The 22,081-nt window shown below is 29.4% G+C and overlaps 1 pseudogene; it reads right to left on the bottom strand.

Annotated features, from left to right (window-relative positions):
* Positions 1 to 630: 630 nt before the first annotated feature.
* LOC106308626 overlaps positions 631 to 22,081 on the bottom strand; it is a 34,352-nt pseudogene continuing 12,901 nt past the window's right edge.

Genomic DNA, 22,081 nt, shown 5'->3' on the forward strand with positions numbered 1-22,081 from the left:
TTTGTTCTAAAGATTGCTCTTTTATGTGATCATGACCAAGCTCTAAGCCTGGCTTAAGTAGCGGTATGTGATCTTCAAAATTCTAGAGCAGACGGTAATTGTATTGCTTGTGGTACAAGTGAAGGTTGACGTGATGGACTCTGAGTCATTCTTTTCCAAATAGATATTGTCTTAGAAAATGACGCTCTTTCTTTTATCCACTCTGTTTTTGTTCTTTACAAAATTATATTGGAGTTTTTTCTTAAAAATGTGGTACAATTGTATTTTGCCTAACTTGCTTTCATTATTTTTTATGTTTCTGTCTAAATAATATATTTGCTTTAAAAATATCAATATAAAATGTTAACTTAATATTCAACTTCAATCCCAATATTAATAGTTTAATTTCATAAAACCAATAAAACAAAAACTTTCATATTTTACAATTTAATTTTCACTTTGCTAAGTAAATAAAATCACAATAAAAGAAAAACATAATCTCATAGTTCATAAATAGACGCAAAACACAATGAATAAGACACACAATTGTCAAAACTTATGAATCTATAACAAGAACATAAACAATTATGTTTATGATAATATTAAAAGTTAAAAATATGAATACAGCCGCGCGGATGCGCGGATCAAAGGCTAGTTGTTCTTACAAGGAGTGCACTTTGGAGCGGTGGTGAGCTTGATAAGTTTGGTCTTGAAGACAGGATTTTGCTCGAAAAAGTTGACCGGACGGAGTTCAAAGCCACTAGACAACGTAGGCATTGTCGGAAAATCTTCTTGACATGGAACATGGTGGAATCCGACAGTGTACCACATCGCTATATCTTTATTCTCTATTTTTCTATTCCTGTAATTAACATTCAGTTACACAATTTTAGTCGCACAAAGATAAATTGTCATAAAATTGTTTATTAAGTACACAATAATATCTAAAACTTTACGTAAGAACTGTTACATGCATACAAATTTGTGTTGGTTTTATAAATTGTAAACCTAATATTTATATTTCTATAATTAATTAATTATTAGTGAACTTTATGTTTGTTATTTATTATCAATCCCTGAAATTTCTAATCCAAAATAGCATAATTTTTATGTCAAGGTCATTTGAGTAGACGAAAATAATATCTCATATATATTAATTGAAAAGCATAACAACCAGGATCGAAGCCAAGGCAATGACTATGGTGGCAAGTGCCGCCATAATTTTATTAATATTAACAATATTGCATGTAAAAATTCACAGAAATCAGCTAGAAGAGATGGTTTAATATTGTTGTGCACCCATTATGTCTCGTCTTCGTTCACTTTTTTGTCAATTATTAAATTTTTGCACCCACTAGAAATTAATTCTAGATTTGCCCCTGATTACAACATGTTTTGGTAGCTACGTATCATCACTAATATGATTCTTACAATCCTTAGAAAAATAATTGGCATATCTAAATATATATTATACTTTTATTAAATTAATTAATAATTATCAAAAAATGATTACTAGGGTACAAAATAATATTCTCTATTCTTTACTTAAGTAAAAGTTACGAAATTACCAAATATGAGTAACATATTACATATATATGACAATTATGATTATAAATAATAAATATTTGATAACAATTTTTGTATCATTCTTCCTTTTTGTTTAATTTTATATTATTAAAATAAATTAAACAATAACATTAATCATATAATTAAAAATTTTAATTTTTTCGTATATATTATATTTGAATCTTTTAAAATAACTATAAATTACTAAAAATGGTAAAAGTCCCACACTGAAAATTTTGATCAATGATTTAACATTTTTTGTTCAAACAAGACACAAATGATCATAAAATCGTATGAATATGAAGTTGCATTTAAGAGATATTCATATTATATATATATATATATATTTAATATCATTTATATTAATTTATATACCATATAAACATACATAAATATTTTAATTTCAAAATTTTCATTGAAAAATTACTGAGATCTTAATATTTTAATATTAAATTTGCATTGAAAAATTCACACATTAAATTTTTTGTTACAACAAATATACGAATGTTAATAAAATCGTATGAGTAGAAGTCTCAATAATAAATATTTATATTAATATATACTATATATCTATGTCAATATCACTGAAATTAATTATATACCATATAAAATAAATAAGATGATTTTTTTATTTATATATCAAAATATTATTATAAATAAACAAGAGATATTGATTTTGATTTATTTGTATACTCTAATATAGTTATATATATACTAACACAAAATAAATAATAATACATAAAAATGGTTATGAGCTAGCTAGCTAACATGTTACTTTTGCGCATTTTAATGGATGCAATCATGCAAAAGAGTCAAATTATAACATATTAATTAATAGAGATGTATGTAAGTTACCTTTGGGACCATACAGCCAACGTGTCGTCGCCTTGGCTACGGTCGGCGTACAAACCGCTAGCCCAAATCTCCGACTTGTTATAGGGGGTGATCCATACGCTGTAGCTGGTAAATGCTGCCCGAATTTGGGGGCAATCATCATGGGGTCAAAAGTGACAACACTAGAACATATGGAATTATGTTATGGGGTCAAAAGTAATATTTTCTATTAGAACAGAATAACTATATAGAACTAACTTCATTTAACGTTTGATTTACGGGAAACGTCATTGAATTAAATTATTGTTAGAGATTTTTAAAAGTACTTCAGTCATTACTTATATATTAGACAGTTTATTTAAAAATGCATAATCACACATGAAATAATTATACTATTATAATAATACGCATTAGGTTTAGATATTACATATTTTATCATAAAAATGTTATAAATATGTTGACTCTTATTATTTGAATAACTAAAAAAATTAGTATTAATTATTAAATTATTATAACTAAATATTAATTAAATTTTAGTTTTAGTTTAAAATAAAGAATCTTTAATATTTATAAGAAATTACATTAATTTAATTTAAAATAAATTAGCTAACCCATATTGTTATAGCGGGTTGAAACTAGTAAACTACACAATACATTTATAAGAAAATAAAAGAATCAACATATCTTAAATGTTTACATCCCTAAATATTATTATTTTAAAACAATTAAATATGAGAAAATCACAAATTTTGTTAAGAAAATAATTCCGCATTATTGAAGGACACCTCTGAATCTAATTCTTTTTAGAGTTGGAACCTTCAATTTTTTTATCACATACATTATATGTTTACCTATAATTTAATGTTCCATATTTAAATAATGGAAAATCATTTTTTTAAATGTTTGATAATAAATACATGAAAATATATTGATTTTTCTCTATTAAAAAAAGAAGTACACAAGGAAAATAACCTCAATTTTGCGTAGGGGTGGACAAAAAATCCAAACCGAACCGATCCAAACCGAACCGAAGTTAAACCGATCCAAACCAAACCGTGCTCTTTACATAACCCAATTGGTTCATGTTTTACTCAACCCGAATGGTTTGGTTTGGTTTGGGTTCAAACCGACCAAACCGAACCAAACCGAACCAAACCAATAATCCAATATATATATTAACATATTGTAAATTTTAGTTAAAGTTTCGTTTTCCATTTTTTCTTAACTTCTATATATTTTAAAAAAAATCCAAATATGATTCAAATAATCCTAATACCTAAATATTGTACTGAAAACAAAACCTAAAAACTATAAGCATCTAAATCATAGCCATCTCGTTTCGTTCATCTTCTCCAATTTTCCTTCTCTAAATTATGTAATAAAGTTATTATAGGATCAATAAAAACAAAAAGGTAGATGCAAATAGTCTTTTAGTTAATAGGTTTTGGAATGCTTACAAGTCTTTGTTACGCTAATTGGATTACAAATAGTCTGATTTTTGATTATTATGTATTTCTTCCTTTGACGTGGTTAAGAGTTTTGTCATCGAGCTTTAAATTGTTTTTTGTTTCATAGATTTTTAAAGAACCAAACTAAATCTAAACCAAACCGAACCAAACTAAACTCAAACCAAACCTAAACCAAAGCTACTTTGGTTTTAATTGGGTTGACTTTTATAAAACCCAAATTAACCAAACCAAACCGAACCCGAAACTAAACCGATATGCCCACCCCTAATTTCGCGTGGGAATACAAGAAATGCCACTCCATTTTAAATTTTAACTAAAACATAACACATTCATTAATAGATATATAAAATTTTGCCAACTAAATCTACTCTATATATAGTATAAGAGAGTAAATCAAACCTCGCCAAAAATAACACATTGAAACAGTTCGATATTTTAATAGAAATCCGTTTTGCGTTTATCGTTTGAGAGACTATAAAAAAAACTACATACCATATTTTGACCAAAAAAAAGAAAAGAAAACTACATACCATACTTTAAACCGGATGTAATGGAAATGTTTACAAACATTTTACACAACCATGACCACCATTTTCCATTTACTTTATGCATTCACTTAGAGACAAAGGAGATTCTACCTTCTTCCCTACTGTCTACCAAATATATTATGATTACTTTATGCATTTTCTTAGACCAATATAGAAAGGAAATTCTACAATCTTGCTAATTTGTAACTTCCTGCTTGAATACAAAATTTCATTATACCATTTTGATATATTCTTGATCTACAAATAATATACACAAGTGACAATCTACAGTTATGAAACCAAATTATATACTCTATACAATTCAAATTTTAGTTATTGTCTACCAAACATATGATATACAATAACCGTAAAATTCATGTTAACAAGTTTGTACGCAATTGTTATTTTTTTTTAAGTTTGTACGCATAACTTCAGTTTATGTTTAATAAAATGGTAATTTTGTGGGATAACCTTACTGAGAGAGTAATATTTAACAAATGACCATGTAATAAAGTGAAGTCTGGATGTGACAATTTTGGATAGAAATGGACCAAATGCTCTTTCTTTGTGTGGCGTGCATCTAAAGTGATTTCTAAAATTATACTATACGATATCAATTATGATTTTTAGTACATGAGGTTAAAAAAAAGAAAACGGTGGAAAAGATGAGAAAACAATGGATGCAATGGTAGTATAGAAAATGAAGATATCATATGAAACAACTGTAACGGTTGTTGTGTTGAAGCTACAAATATGATAACAACAAACACAATATATATTGTGTCAAATTTATTCTATAGGTTTCATATTGTATAGAATAAAAACAGTACATTGTTCATCTTTTTCATTCGGTTTATTAAATGACGGCGACGTAAAAAGTGTATCAGACGAAAGTGATGGAGAAGAAAATGATGGCTATGACGCAATAACCGAGGTGGTGGTCGTGGATATTCTTGTTTGGAAACTGGCTAGGCGCTATGCGTGCTGTACACCCAAACCTAGCGATTTATTGAAAAAGCAGAAAAAATTCGGAGAGTACGCGGGGAGAAATTTTTTGTATTTTTATATGTATGATTCTTTCTTTCTACGTATAATACAAATTTTATGTATAATACATGTTTATGTATAAAGCATTTTATAGATTTGTAATAAATTTAAATATATAATTGTATTTTTCATTCACAAAATATAGTGTTTCATATATTCTAAAGAATTGTTTACTTTAAATGTTCTTCAAACTTGGGATTTGTTTTTAAACTTTTATATATTTATAATAATCTATATATACAACGTTGTAACTTATCAACAATAAAGTTCGCTGGGTTAAATGGTAGAAGCTTGTTTTTCAGCTGTGGGAACACGAGTTCGAGAGTCTTGTGTGTTTTATAATTTTTAAATATTTTTGAATGAAGGATAAACATTTAATTTCACACTTGTCTTCTTCGTCCCTTCCACTACAGGATTAACCCTAACCTCCATTACAGCTTTATTGCACTTTTCACTTGTTTTTATTATTTTTGTTGTTTTTCATCCGATCTTAGTAAAAAACTTGTGGATTTTGTTTGATAAAAAGATTTGAGCACCAATACATGCTTTCAATTTTCAGATTATGAATAACTCAGATTCCAGATTTACTCGCCGATTTCTTCGATTACGCGGTCAAAGCCGGGAAAAGTTGGGTCAACGCGTAAAGCCACCGATCAGCACCAATACGCCACGGTGGGTCTCCGAGTTCCGTATTCTCGGACGAGTAATCGCCTACTCGGACGCGTTTTTGAACAAGGTGGATATTATAACTTGAAGTGATTGAGGAGGGAAAAGAAAATGAAAGAAAAAAAGGAGAAAGAGGAGAATGGAAAAAGAAGAATAGGAAGATGTTCTAATTTTTACACTTATATTGGCCCATTAATTTACTTATAAATTATCTCTACCCATTAGATCTATTTATACGTAAATGTAGATACCAAAATGGATTTATATTAGTGAAATTAGATGTTTTTTTTTTGCGCCATACACATACATAATAATGTTTTTAAAAATATTTTATTATATTATTTTTTACTTAATTAATTTTATTCAAAATTTTAAAATATAAAGCAATTATTTGTAATTGAGATTCTATATATTTTATGAAATTATTAATCTACAATGGCAGTTAGTTTAAATAAACAAAATTTATTTTGTTTTTCTGAAATAATAGTTTTTATACATCTTTTTATTTTTTTATATTAATCAATAGATTTACCAGATTTTTTATAATTTATGTCATCATTTTCTTTTTATAGTAATTATAGACTTAAACAATTAGTTGGCAAATAATATATTATTTAAAATAAATGATATAATTATTTAAAAGAAATAATATATTTTTTGGCCTGAAAAGAAATAGTATATATTTTTAAAAAATTCTGTAAATGTAGATAAAACTTTGTAGATATAAAACATAAGTAGGTTTGCATAGAAATTTTATTTGCAGAATTAAAAATACTATAAAACTATTCACATATGTTTATCTATATTTTATTATTTTATATCTTAAACATGAATTATAATACAATGTATATATTATATTTAATAAAATCATAAATATGAGCGGTAAATAAAATAATTTATTCATAAACCTTAAATATGATAAGCTTCCATTAAACAAATGAATATTTTAATTTTTTGTTTATTAATTTATTGAGTTTGCAAGTTTATAATAAATCAAATCTAATATTATATTTCCTATGTTTTATAAATATGGTAATGCGATATACTTATTACCTTATATTTTATTTCTATATTTGAATTATGTCATAATTAATTTTATGTCATGTCATAATTAAGAAAGATCAATGTCACAGATTTTGTTAGCCATATCATCATATTTTTTCTTAAAGTGATCATAGTAATAATACGTGTACAAATCACTTGTAAATAATGTCTAAGAGATAATAACACAATAAACTATTTGCTGACCAATATAACATATAGTATATAATATATTCTATATGCAGTTCTTAAGTATTGTATTTAATTTATACTGTTGTTTTGTTATATATTTACAAATAATAACAAATGTAATATATTAGTGTTCTTAAGCACTAATAAAATAATTTGAAATTTGAAAGTATCTACTAATAATAAACTAATTATTTATAAGTAAAAATTCTATACAGAGTATATATAAAATGTATTAATATTTTTCTTCTTTTATTTCATGCATATTTATAGATAAATAATTTTCCAATGCAAAATATATAATTCAAATATATAGAAACAAACAACTAATTCAGTACTGCATATAAACAATAATAACGTTATGTGGAAACATGTCATCTAAGCAAATATATAATATGGGTAAATGATATTAATCTATAATATCAAAATTTATAAATATTAATTTTTAAAACAGTAAAAACAAACACCCGCGCACTAGTTCGATTTTCTTCTTTTTTTTTTTGACTAATTTTGAAGTTCGATTTTCTAAGGTAAACATAATACGTTAATGTATGAAAGCAGTTGTAATCAAAATCAAAAATTGAAAATGGAAATGATAAACAGTTAAGTTTTCAAATTAAAAAATTAAATTGGAAAATTTTCAAAAACTTTACCCCACTTTGATGGAACCACTAGGTTTGAACTCATAGTCGACTATGTGGTTGTAGTTGCCCACTGTTGTAACCATCCGGACTACAAGACTTACATCAGGTCTCGCTTCAGTGATCTGCAACAACATTTTACGTAAATATAACTATTTTATCATATTAAATATCACTAAAAATTGTGCAGTTTGCGAAGATAGATTTCATAATATGATATTATAATTTATTACGTTTAACCCGGGAATCTCAGTTTCCGTATGACGCCACATAATGTTTCCCGCATATTTTTCAAAAATGCACATAACATTGGATATTTTTGTAGGAGTTCCATCTTGACTTGCAAACACACCGTCCATGAAAGCATCATTCGCGGGACAATCGTTATACGGCTCAACAGACACCGTGGACTGACCACAACCGAAGTCACCACAGTCAAGGTAAGTTATAGAGTACCAATCATCACTCACCGGGACCATCTAGGGTACGAACATCTCTGACAAACGGCCTTTATATAGGACTTGCCGATACTTATTCACGTCCATATCGAAAATGGACGCGAGAGAGATGACGAGACCGGCTCGACCGTCGAACGACATGTGAAACTCCCAATTTGGAAACAACTAATTCAGTTGACTATTATAAACAATAAATTATTGCATATAAACAATAATAACGTTATGTGGAAACATGCCATCTAAACAAATATATAATATGGGTAAATGTTATTAATCTATAATATCAAAAATTTTAAATATTAATTTTTAAAACAGTAAAAACAAACACCCGTGCACTAGTTCGTTTTTCTATGGTAAACATAATACGTTAATGTATGAAAGAAGTTGTAATCAAAATCAAAAATCAAAACTGGAAATGATAAACAGTTAATTTTTCAAATCAAAAAAATAAATTGGAAAGTTTTCAAAAACTTTACCCCCATTTTGATGGAACCACTAGGTTTGAACTCATAGTCGACTATGTGGTCGTAGTTGCCCACTGTTGTAACCATCCGGACTACAAGACTTACATCAGGTCCCATCTTGACTTTCAAACACACCGTCCATGAAAGCATCATTCGCGGGACAATCGTTATACGGCTCAAGAGACACCGTGGACTGACCACAACCGAAGTCACCATAGTCAAGGTAAGTTATAGAGTACCAATCATTACTCACTGGGACCATGTAGGGTATGAACATCTCTGACAAATGGCCTTTATATAGGACTTGCCGATACTTATTCACGTCCATATCAAAAATGGACGCGAGAGAGATGACGAGACCGGCTCGAACGTCGAACGACATGTGAAACTCCCAATTTGCCCATCTATTCACCACCATTTGAGATCGTATAAATTATTAAGTATGTCTATTTTTTATTCCACGATTTATAGGTACTATTATTTTGTTTTAATTAAAATTAATTGCGCATACCTTTTAACAAAACATAGGTATTTATAACTGTATATGGACCAATAATTGTTTATGTAACATCAATAGTGCAAATACCATAAGAAAAGAAAAAATAATATCCTATAAACATGTGACATATCCCACAATGAGCCATATCTTCAAATAGTCTCTCAGTCTCTCTCAAATTCAGTCTAAAAAAATAATAGACATTCTTTTCAGTTTACATTTGTAGACTGTCATGTAGGTCTACAATTTGGGTTAGTTTTTGCAATTGCAAAATTCACGGGTTATTATTTTCATTTAAAAAAAAGTTGTGATTTTATACGTGTGGACTTTCTTTACAGTCTATATTTTGAAAATGTTAGTTTTTGCAATTGACCAGAATTCACCTAGGATTTGACTTTCAAAAGTAAACTTCGTACGCAGTTTACATTTTTAAATTTTTTTGGAACATGTTAGTTTTTGCAATTGACCAAATTTGACTTTCTACGAGTATATCGAAATAAACGTCTACAAATGTGTAGACTTCACCTGAAGTCTACTCTCAAATCCGATGGATGAATTAGTTTTGCATTTGACAAAAATAAAATAGTAGACTTCATATGTAGTCTACATTTTTTTTTTTGAGATTAGTAGACTGAATATAAAGTCTGCATATTTGTTTTTTTTTTGGGGTTAATTTTTAACATTTTAGTCAAATACAAAACTAACATATTCAACGAATTCGAAATTTTGATCAAATGTAAAACTAACATTTTGTAAACTTCCCATGCAGTCTACATACTGTAGACTTCCGATGAAGTCTACTATAAAAAGTCAAAAGTTCAGTCAAATGCAAAACTTACATCTTTTACGTAGACGTCCTAATAAGTCTACCTAATTTTTTGTTTTTGTTTTCAAAAGTAAACATGTAAACTTCTAGGGAAATCTTCTTTACAAAAGAAATTATTTTGGTCAATTGCGAGACTAACATGTGCGTTGACAAGTAAACCGCATCGTAAGTCTACACATATGCGTAGACATAAAAAATAGTCTACAATCGCGACACAGATCTGAAAAGTGACGAAAACCTTATAAATAGTTACTTTTTCCAGTGTAAAGCTCGTTTCCACTCTTTTCCACCGTCCAAGCCCCAAATATGAGCAAAAAAAAGCATTTTTGACGATTCACAACTGAATAAACTCGAAAATATGAAAGTTGTGCTTATGAAAATGAAAGTTATGAGAGTTTTTGGATGAAAATGGATAGAAAATGTGAGAAAATGAAGATTTGTTGGTTTGGAAAGAGAAAAAAATGGTTAGAAATTGAATTCTTGAGCTTTTAATAGCTCCGAAATAGTAGTCCATGTGGTTAGAAAATTGATGATAATGGCGTTGTTGTAAATAAGAAGAAATGTCTAGGGTGTAATTGGTTTTTTGTCATTTTTGAAATAATTGAGAAATTAAATAATAATGGAAATTTTGTAAATAAATCGAAAACATAAAGAGTGTTTGGAGATTTCATGGGTGAATAGTAATGACAAAAAAAGAGGTTGTTTTAGGTTTGCTTTGAAATTTTAGGTTGTTTTTAAAAAACTCGTTTTAAGTTTTAATTTGTTTTTGTGTATTTATATCCAAATAAAACTATAGATTTAAAGTGAATATGATTATATAGGTTTTTATTATTATTTTAGTTGTAAAATTTCTAGTTTCAAACAACATTTTATTTATGAAGCAGTTTTAAATGTCTTTTATATGTAGATATTTTAAATTTTCAAAATTTCAAGATCTGGATCTGATGCAATAGACTTCAGCAACATATTTCATCAGCATAATTTATCGACAGACTTCATTGAAAAACTTCATTAATAGTTCTTTCATAAAATATTTGATCTTAAATTATTTTTGATGCGATATTATTTTAAATTTATGTGTATTTTTTATAATTGTAAATTGTAATTTTAAGCTATTATAAAACATAAATTGTATATTTTATATCATTTTAGCAATGATAAATTATTTAGGATTTCTAAATTATTTAAGTTTTAAGAAATGTTAAAATGGAAATTATAACAAAAAAAAAGTTATAGAGATAACACACAAATTTATATCATTATTTCAAATATAACAGATTTTCAGAATAATACTAGACTTAAATTTAACATAACTAAAAATCATGCTTTTTTTTTAGCTCCCACTAAAAATCATGCTTAAAAGTTACAAAAATTCATGTTTATAAGTACAACATAAAAAATTCAAAATAATACTTAAGTTCAAGATAACAAAAAATATATGAAGCACATAAGCAAACATAGACAGAGAATGTTCTCAAAAAATTAATGAGATCAGACGTAGTCTGTTATCATTACCTACAAACATAAAGAAACAAGAATATTGTTAATATCATCTCATATTATAAAACATTAAGTCGTAAAATTCATTCATAAACTCCACAATTGACAATACACACAAATGAACAAGAAAATCTTAAAATTTCATTGGAATTTTTATCAAAATGCAAGTTTATTAAAAGTAACAGGGAATACTTCATATGAAGTCTTCAGACACTAGCTACAAGCATAAAGAAGCAAGAATATTTCTAATCTCGTCATTATAAATACTAAGTTATAAAATTTATTCAGAAGTCCCACAGTTGACAAACACACATGAAAGAACAAAACATCTTAAAAATTCATATTGAATTGAGAGAAAATGAAAATTCACTAAAATTAATGGTGAAGACTTCACCCGGAATCTTCTGGAGGTGACTACTCAAGAAATAAAGACAAGAAAACTTCAACTGAAGTAATAAATTCTTATTCTGCATACTTCTTAGGAAGTCTCGCTTTTAGGTAATTTTTACAATTACATATCAACGAATCAAAACTTTTTAAAAAGTCTGTTCAATGAATATACTTCTTGAGAAGTATTCATTTTTGTAATTTATTAGGCTACTTTGTATTTAGAAAGAAATTCAAGTTTTTATTCGCTGATTTTGTTCATAAGAAAGAACATCAAGTTTTTATACTTCTCCAGAAGTCTGCTATGATAATCATGTTAATTTTTGAGTTGGCCGAAGTTTTGTAGAAATTTTACTTTTTCATGGAAGACTTTGGGAAGAGTATATGATTTAATTTTTAATTAATATTTTATTATTTTAAGCAAATCAAAACTGGCATGAGCAAACTTCATTTGACAGATAATGAGATTTCTCGAGAAATCTATTCACGATATACTTCTCCAGAAACCTGCTATGAAAAGTTAAATTCCTATATAATTTTGGTCAAATGCTAAAATAACCTCGATTTTATGCAGACTTCTTAGAAAGGCTATTCAATTTTTTTTTTTTGCTTACAAAGAAAAATTAGCAAAAAATTCTCTAGAATTCTGCTAAATGAAACTCAGAAAATGGTGAATTTCAAAACTAACATGTGAATTGACCATGAGACTTCCCCAGAAGTCTTTCTGGTAGAACAGACTTCAGGAGAATTCTTCTGCATGAAACAAATATGAAATTTTGAAAATCAAGTGAATAATTATATAGTTCACGTGAGAATTCATGTTTAACTTTTGCAAGCACCCATGACTTCTAACTTAAACTAAAAGAAAGATATCCAATCGTTAATAACCTGGTATCATCATGGGGAAACTGATTATGAACATGGTAGTACTAGCGAACCTTAGCCAGCGGTTAGATTAGAAGAACCAATTAGAACGGATGTAGATTATGGTGTAGGTACTGAGCATATGGTAAATGATCATTTTAGAGGGGAAGATTTACCCAATGCAGAAGCTAGGAGATTTTATGATATGTTGGATGCTGGAAAGCAACCATTGTACGAAGGTTGCAGAGATGGTCATTCAGCTTTATCATCTGCTACAAGATTGATGGGCATTAAAACAGATTATAATTTGGCTGAAGACTGTGTGGATGCGATTGCTGATTTTGTAAAAGGTATTTTACCCGAGGATAATGTAGCTCCTGGTTCATACTACGAGGTTTAGAAACTCGTAGCTGGTCTTGGTTTATCGTATCAGGTAATAGATGTATGCAGCGACAACTGCATGATTTATTAGAGGGCGGATGAACAACGTGTTACATGCAAATTTTGTGGAAAGCCTCGTTATAAAGATACAATTGGAAGAGTTCCAGTGCCATATAAAAGGATGTGGTATTTTCCTTTGACGGAAAGGTTGCAGAGGTTGTATCTGTCTGAACGCACAGCGCAACCAATGAGATGGCATGCGGAGCACTCAACAGATGGTGAGATCAGACATCCTTCAGATGCAAAAGCGTGGAAGCATTTCCAATCAAAGTATCCCGACTTTGCGTATGAGAGAAGAAATGTCTACCTTGGATTATGTACTGATGGTTTCAGTCCGTTTGGCAAGAGTGGAAGACAGTATTCTCTATGGCCCGTCATTCTTACACCATACAACCTCCCTCCAAACTTGTGCTTGCGACGAGAGTTTTTGTTTCTCTCGATTCTCGTTCCCGGACCAGAGCATCCTAAGAGATCACTTGATGTGTTTCTTCAGCCACTAATATATGAGTTGCAACAACTATGGGCTCAAGGTGCTGAAACATACGATGTTTCGTGTAAAGAAAACTTTCAAATGCTGGCAGTACTAATGTGGACAATAAGTGATTTTCCAGCATATGGTATGTTGTCTGGATGGACAACGCATGGAAGGCTATCATGTCCATATTTTCAAGATAACACTGATGCTTTCCAACTAAAGCACGGAAGGAAAACGTGTTGGTTTGACTGTCACAGGAGATTCCTACCACCTGATCATCCATATCGTAGGAGTAGGAATTTGTTTACGAAGAACAAGAGGGTGTTTGACAGTCCACCTCCGGAAATTTGTGGGAAAGATTTGAAGATACAACTAAGAGATTTTGGTGCAGAAAGGACGCCAGACGTCGGTGGACATGAGCGTTTTCCGGTAGATGCTGTTGGAGAACTACATAACTGGCACAAAAAAAGTATTTTCTGGGATCTGCCATACTGGGAGGATCATCTGCTAAGGCATAATTTAGATGTCATGCATATTGAGAAGAACTTTTTTGACAATCTCATGAACACGATCCTTAATGTTCAAGGTAAAACAAAGGATAATTTGAAGTCAAGACTGGATTTAGTCGATATATGTGCTCGTTCAGAACTTCATGTTGATGAGAATGGTAGGGCTCCTTTTCCCATATACCGACTTGATGCAGCGGGAAAAGATGCGTTCTTTGATTGGATTTCAAACGATGTGGAATTTCCAGACGGTTACGCATCAAATTTGCGTAACTGTATCGACAGAAAGGAAGTAAAGTTTTCTGGCTTGAAAAGCCACGATTGCCATGTAATGATGCAGCGCCTCCTTCCGTTCGCCTTCAAGGAACTATTAGCACGAAATGTTCATGAAGCAATTGCAGGGATAAGTGGTTTCTTCCGCGATTTATGCACGAGATCAGTGACTCTTGAAGGTATTGAAAATTTGAAGACTAACATAGCCGTGATTCAGTGCAACCTTGAGAAGATATTTCCTCCCTCATTTTTTGATGTTATGGAGCATCTTGTTATTCACCTGGCAAGAGAATTGGAACTTGGTGGTCCTGTGCAGTATAGATGGATGTATCTGTATGAGCGGTATATGTTCCATTTGAAGAAGATGGTGAAAAATTTAAGTAGGGTGGAAGGTTCTATAGTCGCACAGATGATCAATGAAGAAACTTCAAACTTTGCCGAGTACTACTTTCCAGCAGAAGTTCAGACCAAAAACAGAAGACCTGCTCGGCATGATGATAGAGGCGAATGGGCAGCATATCATGTTACGGTTCCAGACATTTTCACAGATGTTGGACGACTTAGCGGAAAACCAAAGGACCGTCGACTTACTGAGCAGGAGCGCAGTCATTTGCAAACATATTTGCTCACCAACTGCGAAGACGTTCTTCAATATGAGAGGTAAATAAATGAGCTTACAAATTTTTATTTTAACAAGTTGAAATTTAAATCTTAATTAATTACATTATTGTCATCATATACAGGATTTTCATGGCAGAAAAGCGGTTCGAGTATAGATACGCCACAGAGGACGAACTAGAAGAAATGAAGCAGAGAGAATTTACTGGATGGATGTTTACTTATGTGAGTGCTTTAAACAAATTAGAATATATTTTATCACATATTTATACTAATTCACATTTATTGATATAATATATATATATGTGCTATTAATAGGTGTCTGCTGGTTTGGCCAGAGGTGAAACATTTGACGATTGGATACGTGAGATGGTCGTTGGACCAAACTTTGTTGTGAAGTCATATCCGAGATTTTGTACTCGAGGATATGCATTCACAACTCAGAAGAGGAGACGTTCGAGTACGACTTATGATGCTGGCGTTTGTTCTGCATCAGGAGATGATGTATACTACGGACACATACATGAGATTTTGGAAATCAAGTATTTGGGCATGGTTGGATTGCGCTGTACTGTTTTCTATTGTGATTGGCACGACAACACTCCAGATCGAGGTGTGAGAACAGATGCATTTGGTGTTACATCAGTAAATTCGAGGCGAAAGCTGCAATATTATGATCCTTTCATTCTTGCTTCTCAGGCCGATCAGGTAATTAAATGTTAATTATTCAGAATGATTCATCATCATGTGTATTAATTTAAAATTTTTCTAAATGTTACAGGTTTGTTATATCAAGTACCCCCGGGTAAGGAACAGAGATGATCCATGGGTCACTGTTACAAGACTCAACCCGAGAGGCCGAGTTCAGGGAAGTTATGAGCTGGAAGACCCACTACAACCAAGCACATCCGGCAACTTAAGTGCAGCAGAAGATTTAGCTGGAGTTGGCCTTGTAGTCGATTTAACCGTCTTCGGAGAGGAAACCATCGTTCACGTAGAGGATGAACCAGTGATTGGAGAGTTTCACCAAGATCCAGATTTAGATTCATATGGTGATGCAAGAATCATCAAATGTGAAGAAGTTCAATGAATATGTGATTTCAAAATAAATAATAAATAGGTGCAACAACGTTTTGTAAATAGATTTTTTAGATTGATTCTATTTTAATAGTATAGACTACATTTTGATCTTCACTTCGAATGCGCGGGTTATTTTGGATGATAAACAAATTTTGATATGAAATAGTATTTAGTGATGTTGTACATTATTATGTTAAAAAGTCATATTATATCGAAGAATTTTTCTAAAATTTGTATAATTTATGAATTAGTTTACAGGTTCGGCTTTTGTATGGATCCAGGGCAAAATACGTATTGGGTAATTTTTGGATCCGCAAGTCTCTATCGAGTCCAGGTCCTATCCGAGACCCAATCGAGTATCCGAAGTACCCAAAATAGTTTTTTGTTTATTAGGTATATTTATATATTTTGAATATGTTTTTGAAATTACGGACAATTTTTAAATTTCAAGTTTGGATTTTTTCTGTAGTTTTGGGTTTTAGGTAAAATTTCATTTTCAAAAAAATTTCGTATTCAGATAAAAATTTATGTACTTTTTGGTTCTTCGGATCAGATTTGAGGTAAAATTTTAGGTATTTTGGATACTTAAATATTTTTGGGTATTCGTTTGAGTTTTCGGGTATGTTTTCGTGTCATGTATTTTTGGGTTTTCGGATACTTTTTTGGATTTTTGGATATTTCAAGTCTATTCGGGTTAACAATAATAGAACCGAACGGACCCGTTATGTACCCAAAAGTTACAGTTATTTACATAAACTTAAATTTTAGATCCGGACCTGAGAAAGAAACCAACCTAAATACAAAGCAAATATTTTCAAATACCTAATTAGGTCCAAATGTCGAGGATACTAAAGATCTATACCCAAAATTAGGTGTGGGCAAAAAAACCAAACCGAAACGAACAGAACTAACCCAACCAAAATTAAACTGAACCAAACCAAACTGTGTTCTTTACATAACCCAACTGGTTCATGTTTCACTCAACCCGAATGGTTTGGTTTTAAACCGAACCGAACCAAACCGATAACCCAATATATTTTTATCTATTAATAAATAATAGAAATATATGTATATTAACATATTGTGAAATTATTTAGTTATAGTTCCATTTTCCTTTTTTCCCATTTCAATATTTTTTAAGCTCCTAAATATGAAGCAAATAATACTATTATATATACACTTTAATTCCAATTCTACTATGTAATTCCTAAAGATTATACTAAAAACAAAGCATAAAAACTACAACCATCTAAAGTTGTCGTCGTCTCTCTCATTCATCGTAGATTCTCCAATTTCAACTTTGTAAAGGTAAAATTATCTAACCTAAGTTCTTCTAGGATCAATCCCCTATATATTAATCCCGAAGCATTGGAACATGTTTTCGTAGCCACGTGTCATCACGAGAATGATTTTTAGAATTGTTAGAAAAATAAGTTGGTCCATATAAACATATACTATGCTTTTTATTAAATTAACTATCAAATTAATTAATAGTGTACAAAAGAATATTTTTTCTTTCCTTAAATAAAAGCTACGGATTTACCTAATATGGTTAACATATGTATGACAATTAATGATTATGAATAATACATATTTGATAAAACAATTTCTAACCTCTCTCTTTTTTGTTTAATTTTATACTATTAAAAGAAATTAAACAATCACATTAAGCGTATAATAAAAAAAATTATATTTTTTCTTATATGCTATATTTTGAATTTTTAAAAACGACTATAAATTACTAAAAATGGTAAAAGTGTCACATTAAAATTTATGTGATCAATGGTTTAACTTTTTTTTTTTTTTGTTCAAGCAAGATACAAATGATCATATATCATAGGGGTGGATGTTCGGATACACGTTCGGGTTTGTATCGGATATTTCAGTATAAAGGTATAGAACCCGTTCAGGTACTTCTACACTTTGAGTCGGGTTCGGGTATTTTATGTTCGGGTTCGGATAATTTGGGTCGGGTTCAGATATTTAAATTTTGAAGAAAAAATAAAAAAATTATTCATTGTTTAAATTTTTTTGTATTTAAAAGATTAAACTATTAATTGGTTTGGAGATAAAACTTTTAAAATAGAAAGACACTAATTTAGTTGTTGTTTTGAAATTTTAGATGCAACTTTTGTTAATGCAAGAAACCAGAGCTTCATATGTATATTAAGTGAGTACCAAATGATTTCGTCCATAATTATATGTATATTATTTAATTTTGACCAATAAGAATCATTAATATAAATATTTTGAATAAAATGAGAGAAATAAACTAGAAATATAGAGTTAAATATACTTATGTTTGGGTTATCTTCGGATTCAGATTTTACCCGAACTAGTGAAATAAGTAATTTGTTTTGTTGTTCTAATTAGATGATTTTTAGACCGAGCTGGTGAATATATACTAGACAAAAATTTATATTTCGAGTCTACACTTATATTCTATAACAGCTTGATATATTAGATTTGAACACTAACCTGTTAATATAGTTTGCCGGTGATTTTTTTTCAAAATTTTGATTCTTAGATATGTATATGGAGTGAAACTAATTTTTACAGATGTCCATTTTTTTAATTGACACTTATATAATTCACTGAATTGATAAAATAAGTTAAAAAATGAAACTTAACTCATATCAATGAAACAAAGACGAGAACGAAAGCACAATTCTATAGAGGTAGAAAATGAAATCACTTATGGAGAGTCAATAGTAAACAAATCGATAGCAGAAAACCTAATCCCCTTTCATCATTATACAATCGATGTAGCCTATTTGGTTTTGGTGATTGGTGTCAGCCGCAAAACTTAATTTCCTTTTGTGCATATGAAGTCTTAAAAATAATTAAAATGAGATGTAATACGTTAACTCTTCAACAACGATGATATATTTAAGAGACCAACATTTGTATTCATCATTTTATAATCGATAAAGAATGCAGTGTTGCAAAATGTTAAAAACATTTCATAAACAAACATTATTATAAAAACTCACCCCGCACATGCGCGCGGGTTATCATCTAGTAAAGAGTAAAGTAGATGCAAATACTCTATTAGTTAAAATAATTTTGGAATGCTTACAAGTCTTCGTTAACAATATATTTCAAAACCAAACCGAACTGCACCGAAAACCAAACCATAATAAAGTAAACCGAACTCAATCTAAACCAAACCGAACTAAACCGAACCAAAGTAAACCCAAACCAAAGCTATTTTGGTTTTGATTCGGTTGAGTTTTAAAAAATTCAAATTAACCAAACCAAACTCAACCCAAAACTAAACCGATATGCCCACCCCTACCCAAAATGAACTAATCTATACCAAATCCGAAAATTTGATGCCTATGTTTATTATATTTTGTGTGCATTTTATAATAGCTACATTTGTTAAGTTGGTGAGAACCGAGATTAATTAGCAGATTTTTGGCTAATTTAAAAGTTTAGATTTATAGAGTTTTTAATAGTTTCTAAACTTATATTAAATAACAAAATTTTATTATAAATATTTTAGTTTTAAATAATTTCCGTACCTATTCCCAGAATTATTAGATTAATAATTTTACTATTATGATTTTGTTTTTTTTCATATCATATACTATGTGCTTTCTTATAGTGCTTCTTTCTTTAAACTCTAAAAAATATTGCAATATCATAAGTACATATGTTATAATAGAAATCAATTAGTTTCGTGAGCTTCTATATAATATTAGATTAATTATTGTTTGGCCGTAGTGTTTCTTTTATATTGATTAGTAGCAACAATTAAAATAATTAACTTAGTGTGTTCCTTATAAATAGGAGTAGTGATATTTTTATTGTTTAAGGAAAATATTAAATAAAACATATTATTAATGAAAGAGTCCAACAATCATTCATAGGTATATTTTTAAAAAATCTTTCCTTTTTAATAGTATATATTTTCATTTAAATACAAAATTTAGATGCTAAGTTGTTTGTTTATCTTTTTATAAAAATATTTGAATACTAGTCGTTAAAAGGCCAAAAAGGGGATTATTTATATTATTAATAAAGAAATAATTATAAAAGACAAAAAGACATGATTTGATTTTAGCATTTTTACGAAAACCCTAATTTCAATTTTGATGGAAAATATGATTTTAAAATTTTGACGGCAAAACAGGCTTTTGGGGTTTTGACAGAAAACACAATTGGACAAATTTGGCGGGAAAACTCAATTTTGCAATGATAGGCCTGTTCGTTTACTAAACGCGCTGCGTCAACACTAGCGGCTGAAATTTGTTTGTAATTTTCTTCTGCACTGACGCTGGTGAAGGAAAGAAGAGAACGCGCGTTAGAATGATCGATGGAATCTGGTGATGTTTGTGGCGCTGAAATAACTAGTGTCACTGTTTATCTTTTCTTTCTCTTCCCTGCGACTGAAAAACATGGATGCTCTTCCATTCTTTATTTTCTCTCTTCGTTAAGTTGCCTCATTTTCCCTTTAAACTCAGCCGCTAGTGTTGACGCAGCGCGTTTAATAAACAAACAGGCCTGATGGCAGAAAAACGTGTTTTTTGTTTTGGCACGGTAATACAATTTTATGATGTTGGCAAGAAAACTTGATTTTACGGATTTGACGGGAAAACACGCTTTTACGATTATGGCGGAAAAACAAGAATTTATGGTTTTACTGGAACACTAGATTTTGATGTTTCGACAAGAAACACAATTTTGTGGTTTTTGCAGAAATTCATTTTATATTTTCGGTGAGAAAATTTGATTTTGTGGTTTTGGCAGGAACACTCAATTTAGCAGTTTGCCAGGAAAACTATTTTTTTTTTGTTTAGCAGGAAAACAAGATTTTTATGTGTTAGCGAGAAAACTCAATTTTATGATTTTGGTGGAAAAAACTCGATTTTATGATTTTTGTGGTAATACTTGATTTTACGATTCTCGTGGAAAAACTTGTTTTTATGATTTTTGTGAATATTCATTTTTGCGATCTTGACGTACATGATAATGTGATTTTACGATTTTAACGAAAAAACTCAATTTTGATCTATTTTGGCGAAAACATGATATTTTTGGTTTTTAGCGGTAAAATTCATTATTACAATATTGCAGGGAAACATTGATTTTTTTATTTAATGTATTATATAATAATTATAATAACTTATCTAATTAGTTTGTATTTGTATTGAAGAATATTCTAGTATTTTGAATTTTGAGATGCAAATGTTGCTTTTAAATTCTACATTTTTACACATGCCGTAAAGAAACTGTAAACTTATACTATGTTTTTTTCTCGCTGCATGTGGATTATCTATTCTAATTTTACTAAATTTATAAGTTTCACTTGTACGTGAATTTTTCATTTTATATTTTCTTGCATTTTTTCTTGAATTTAAATTTGAAATAATTTTTATGTTTGGTCTGTTTAAACTGAATATTTTATTATTTTCTTCTTAATTTATTGATATGATATGTAATTTTAATTGAAAATTTTGTCTGATGTATTATGAAGTTTATGTTATTTTAAACTATATTTCCATTATATGAATGTAGAGTGATGATTTTGTTTTGTTTTTCTTTTGTAAGAGTTAATTTCATCACTTGTGTATACAGCTTAAATCATCTTAATAAAAGAAATTTAGTAATTCATATCATAACATAAATTAAATATGTAAAATGAAATATCATGTTATTTTGTCCAATATTAACTTTAGATAAATTGTTTATTCTTGTTTGATTTTCTTGTGATTGTTTGAATGTTGTC

This window comes from Brassica oleracea, chromosome C8 (assembly GCF_000695525.1).
Source record: "Brassica oleracea var. oleracea cultivar TO1000 chromosome C8, BOL, whole genome shotgun sequence".
In the NCBI taxonomy this organism is placed as follows: Eukaryota; Viridiplantae; Streptophyta; class Magnoliopsida; order Brassicales; family Brassicaceae; genus Brassica; species Brassica oleracea.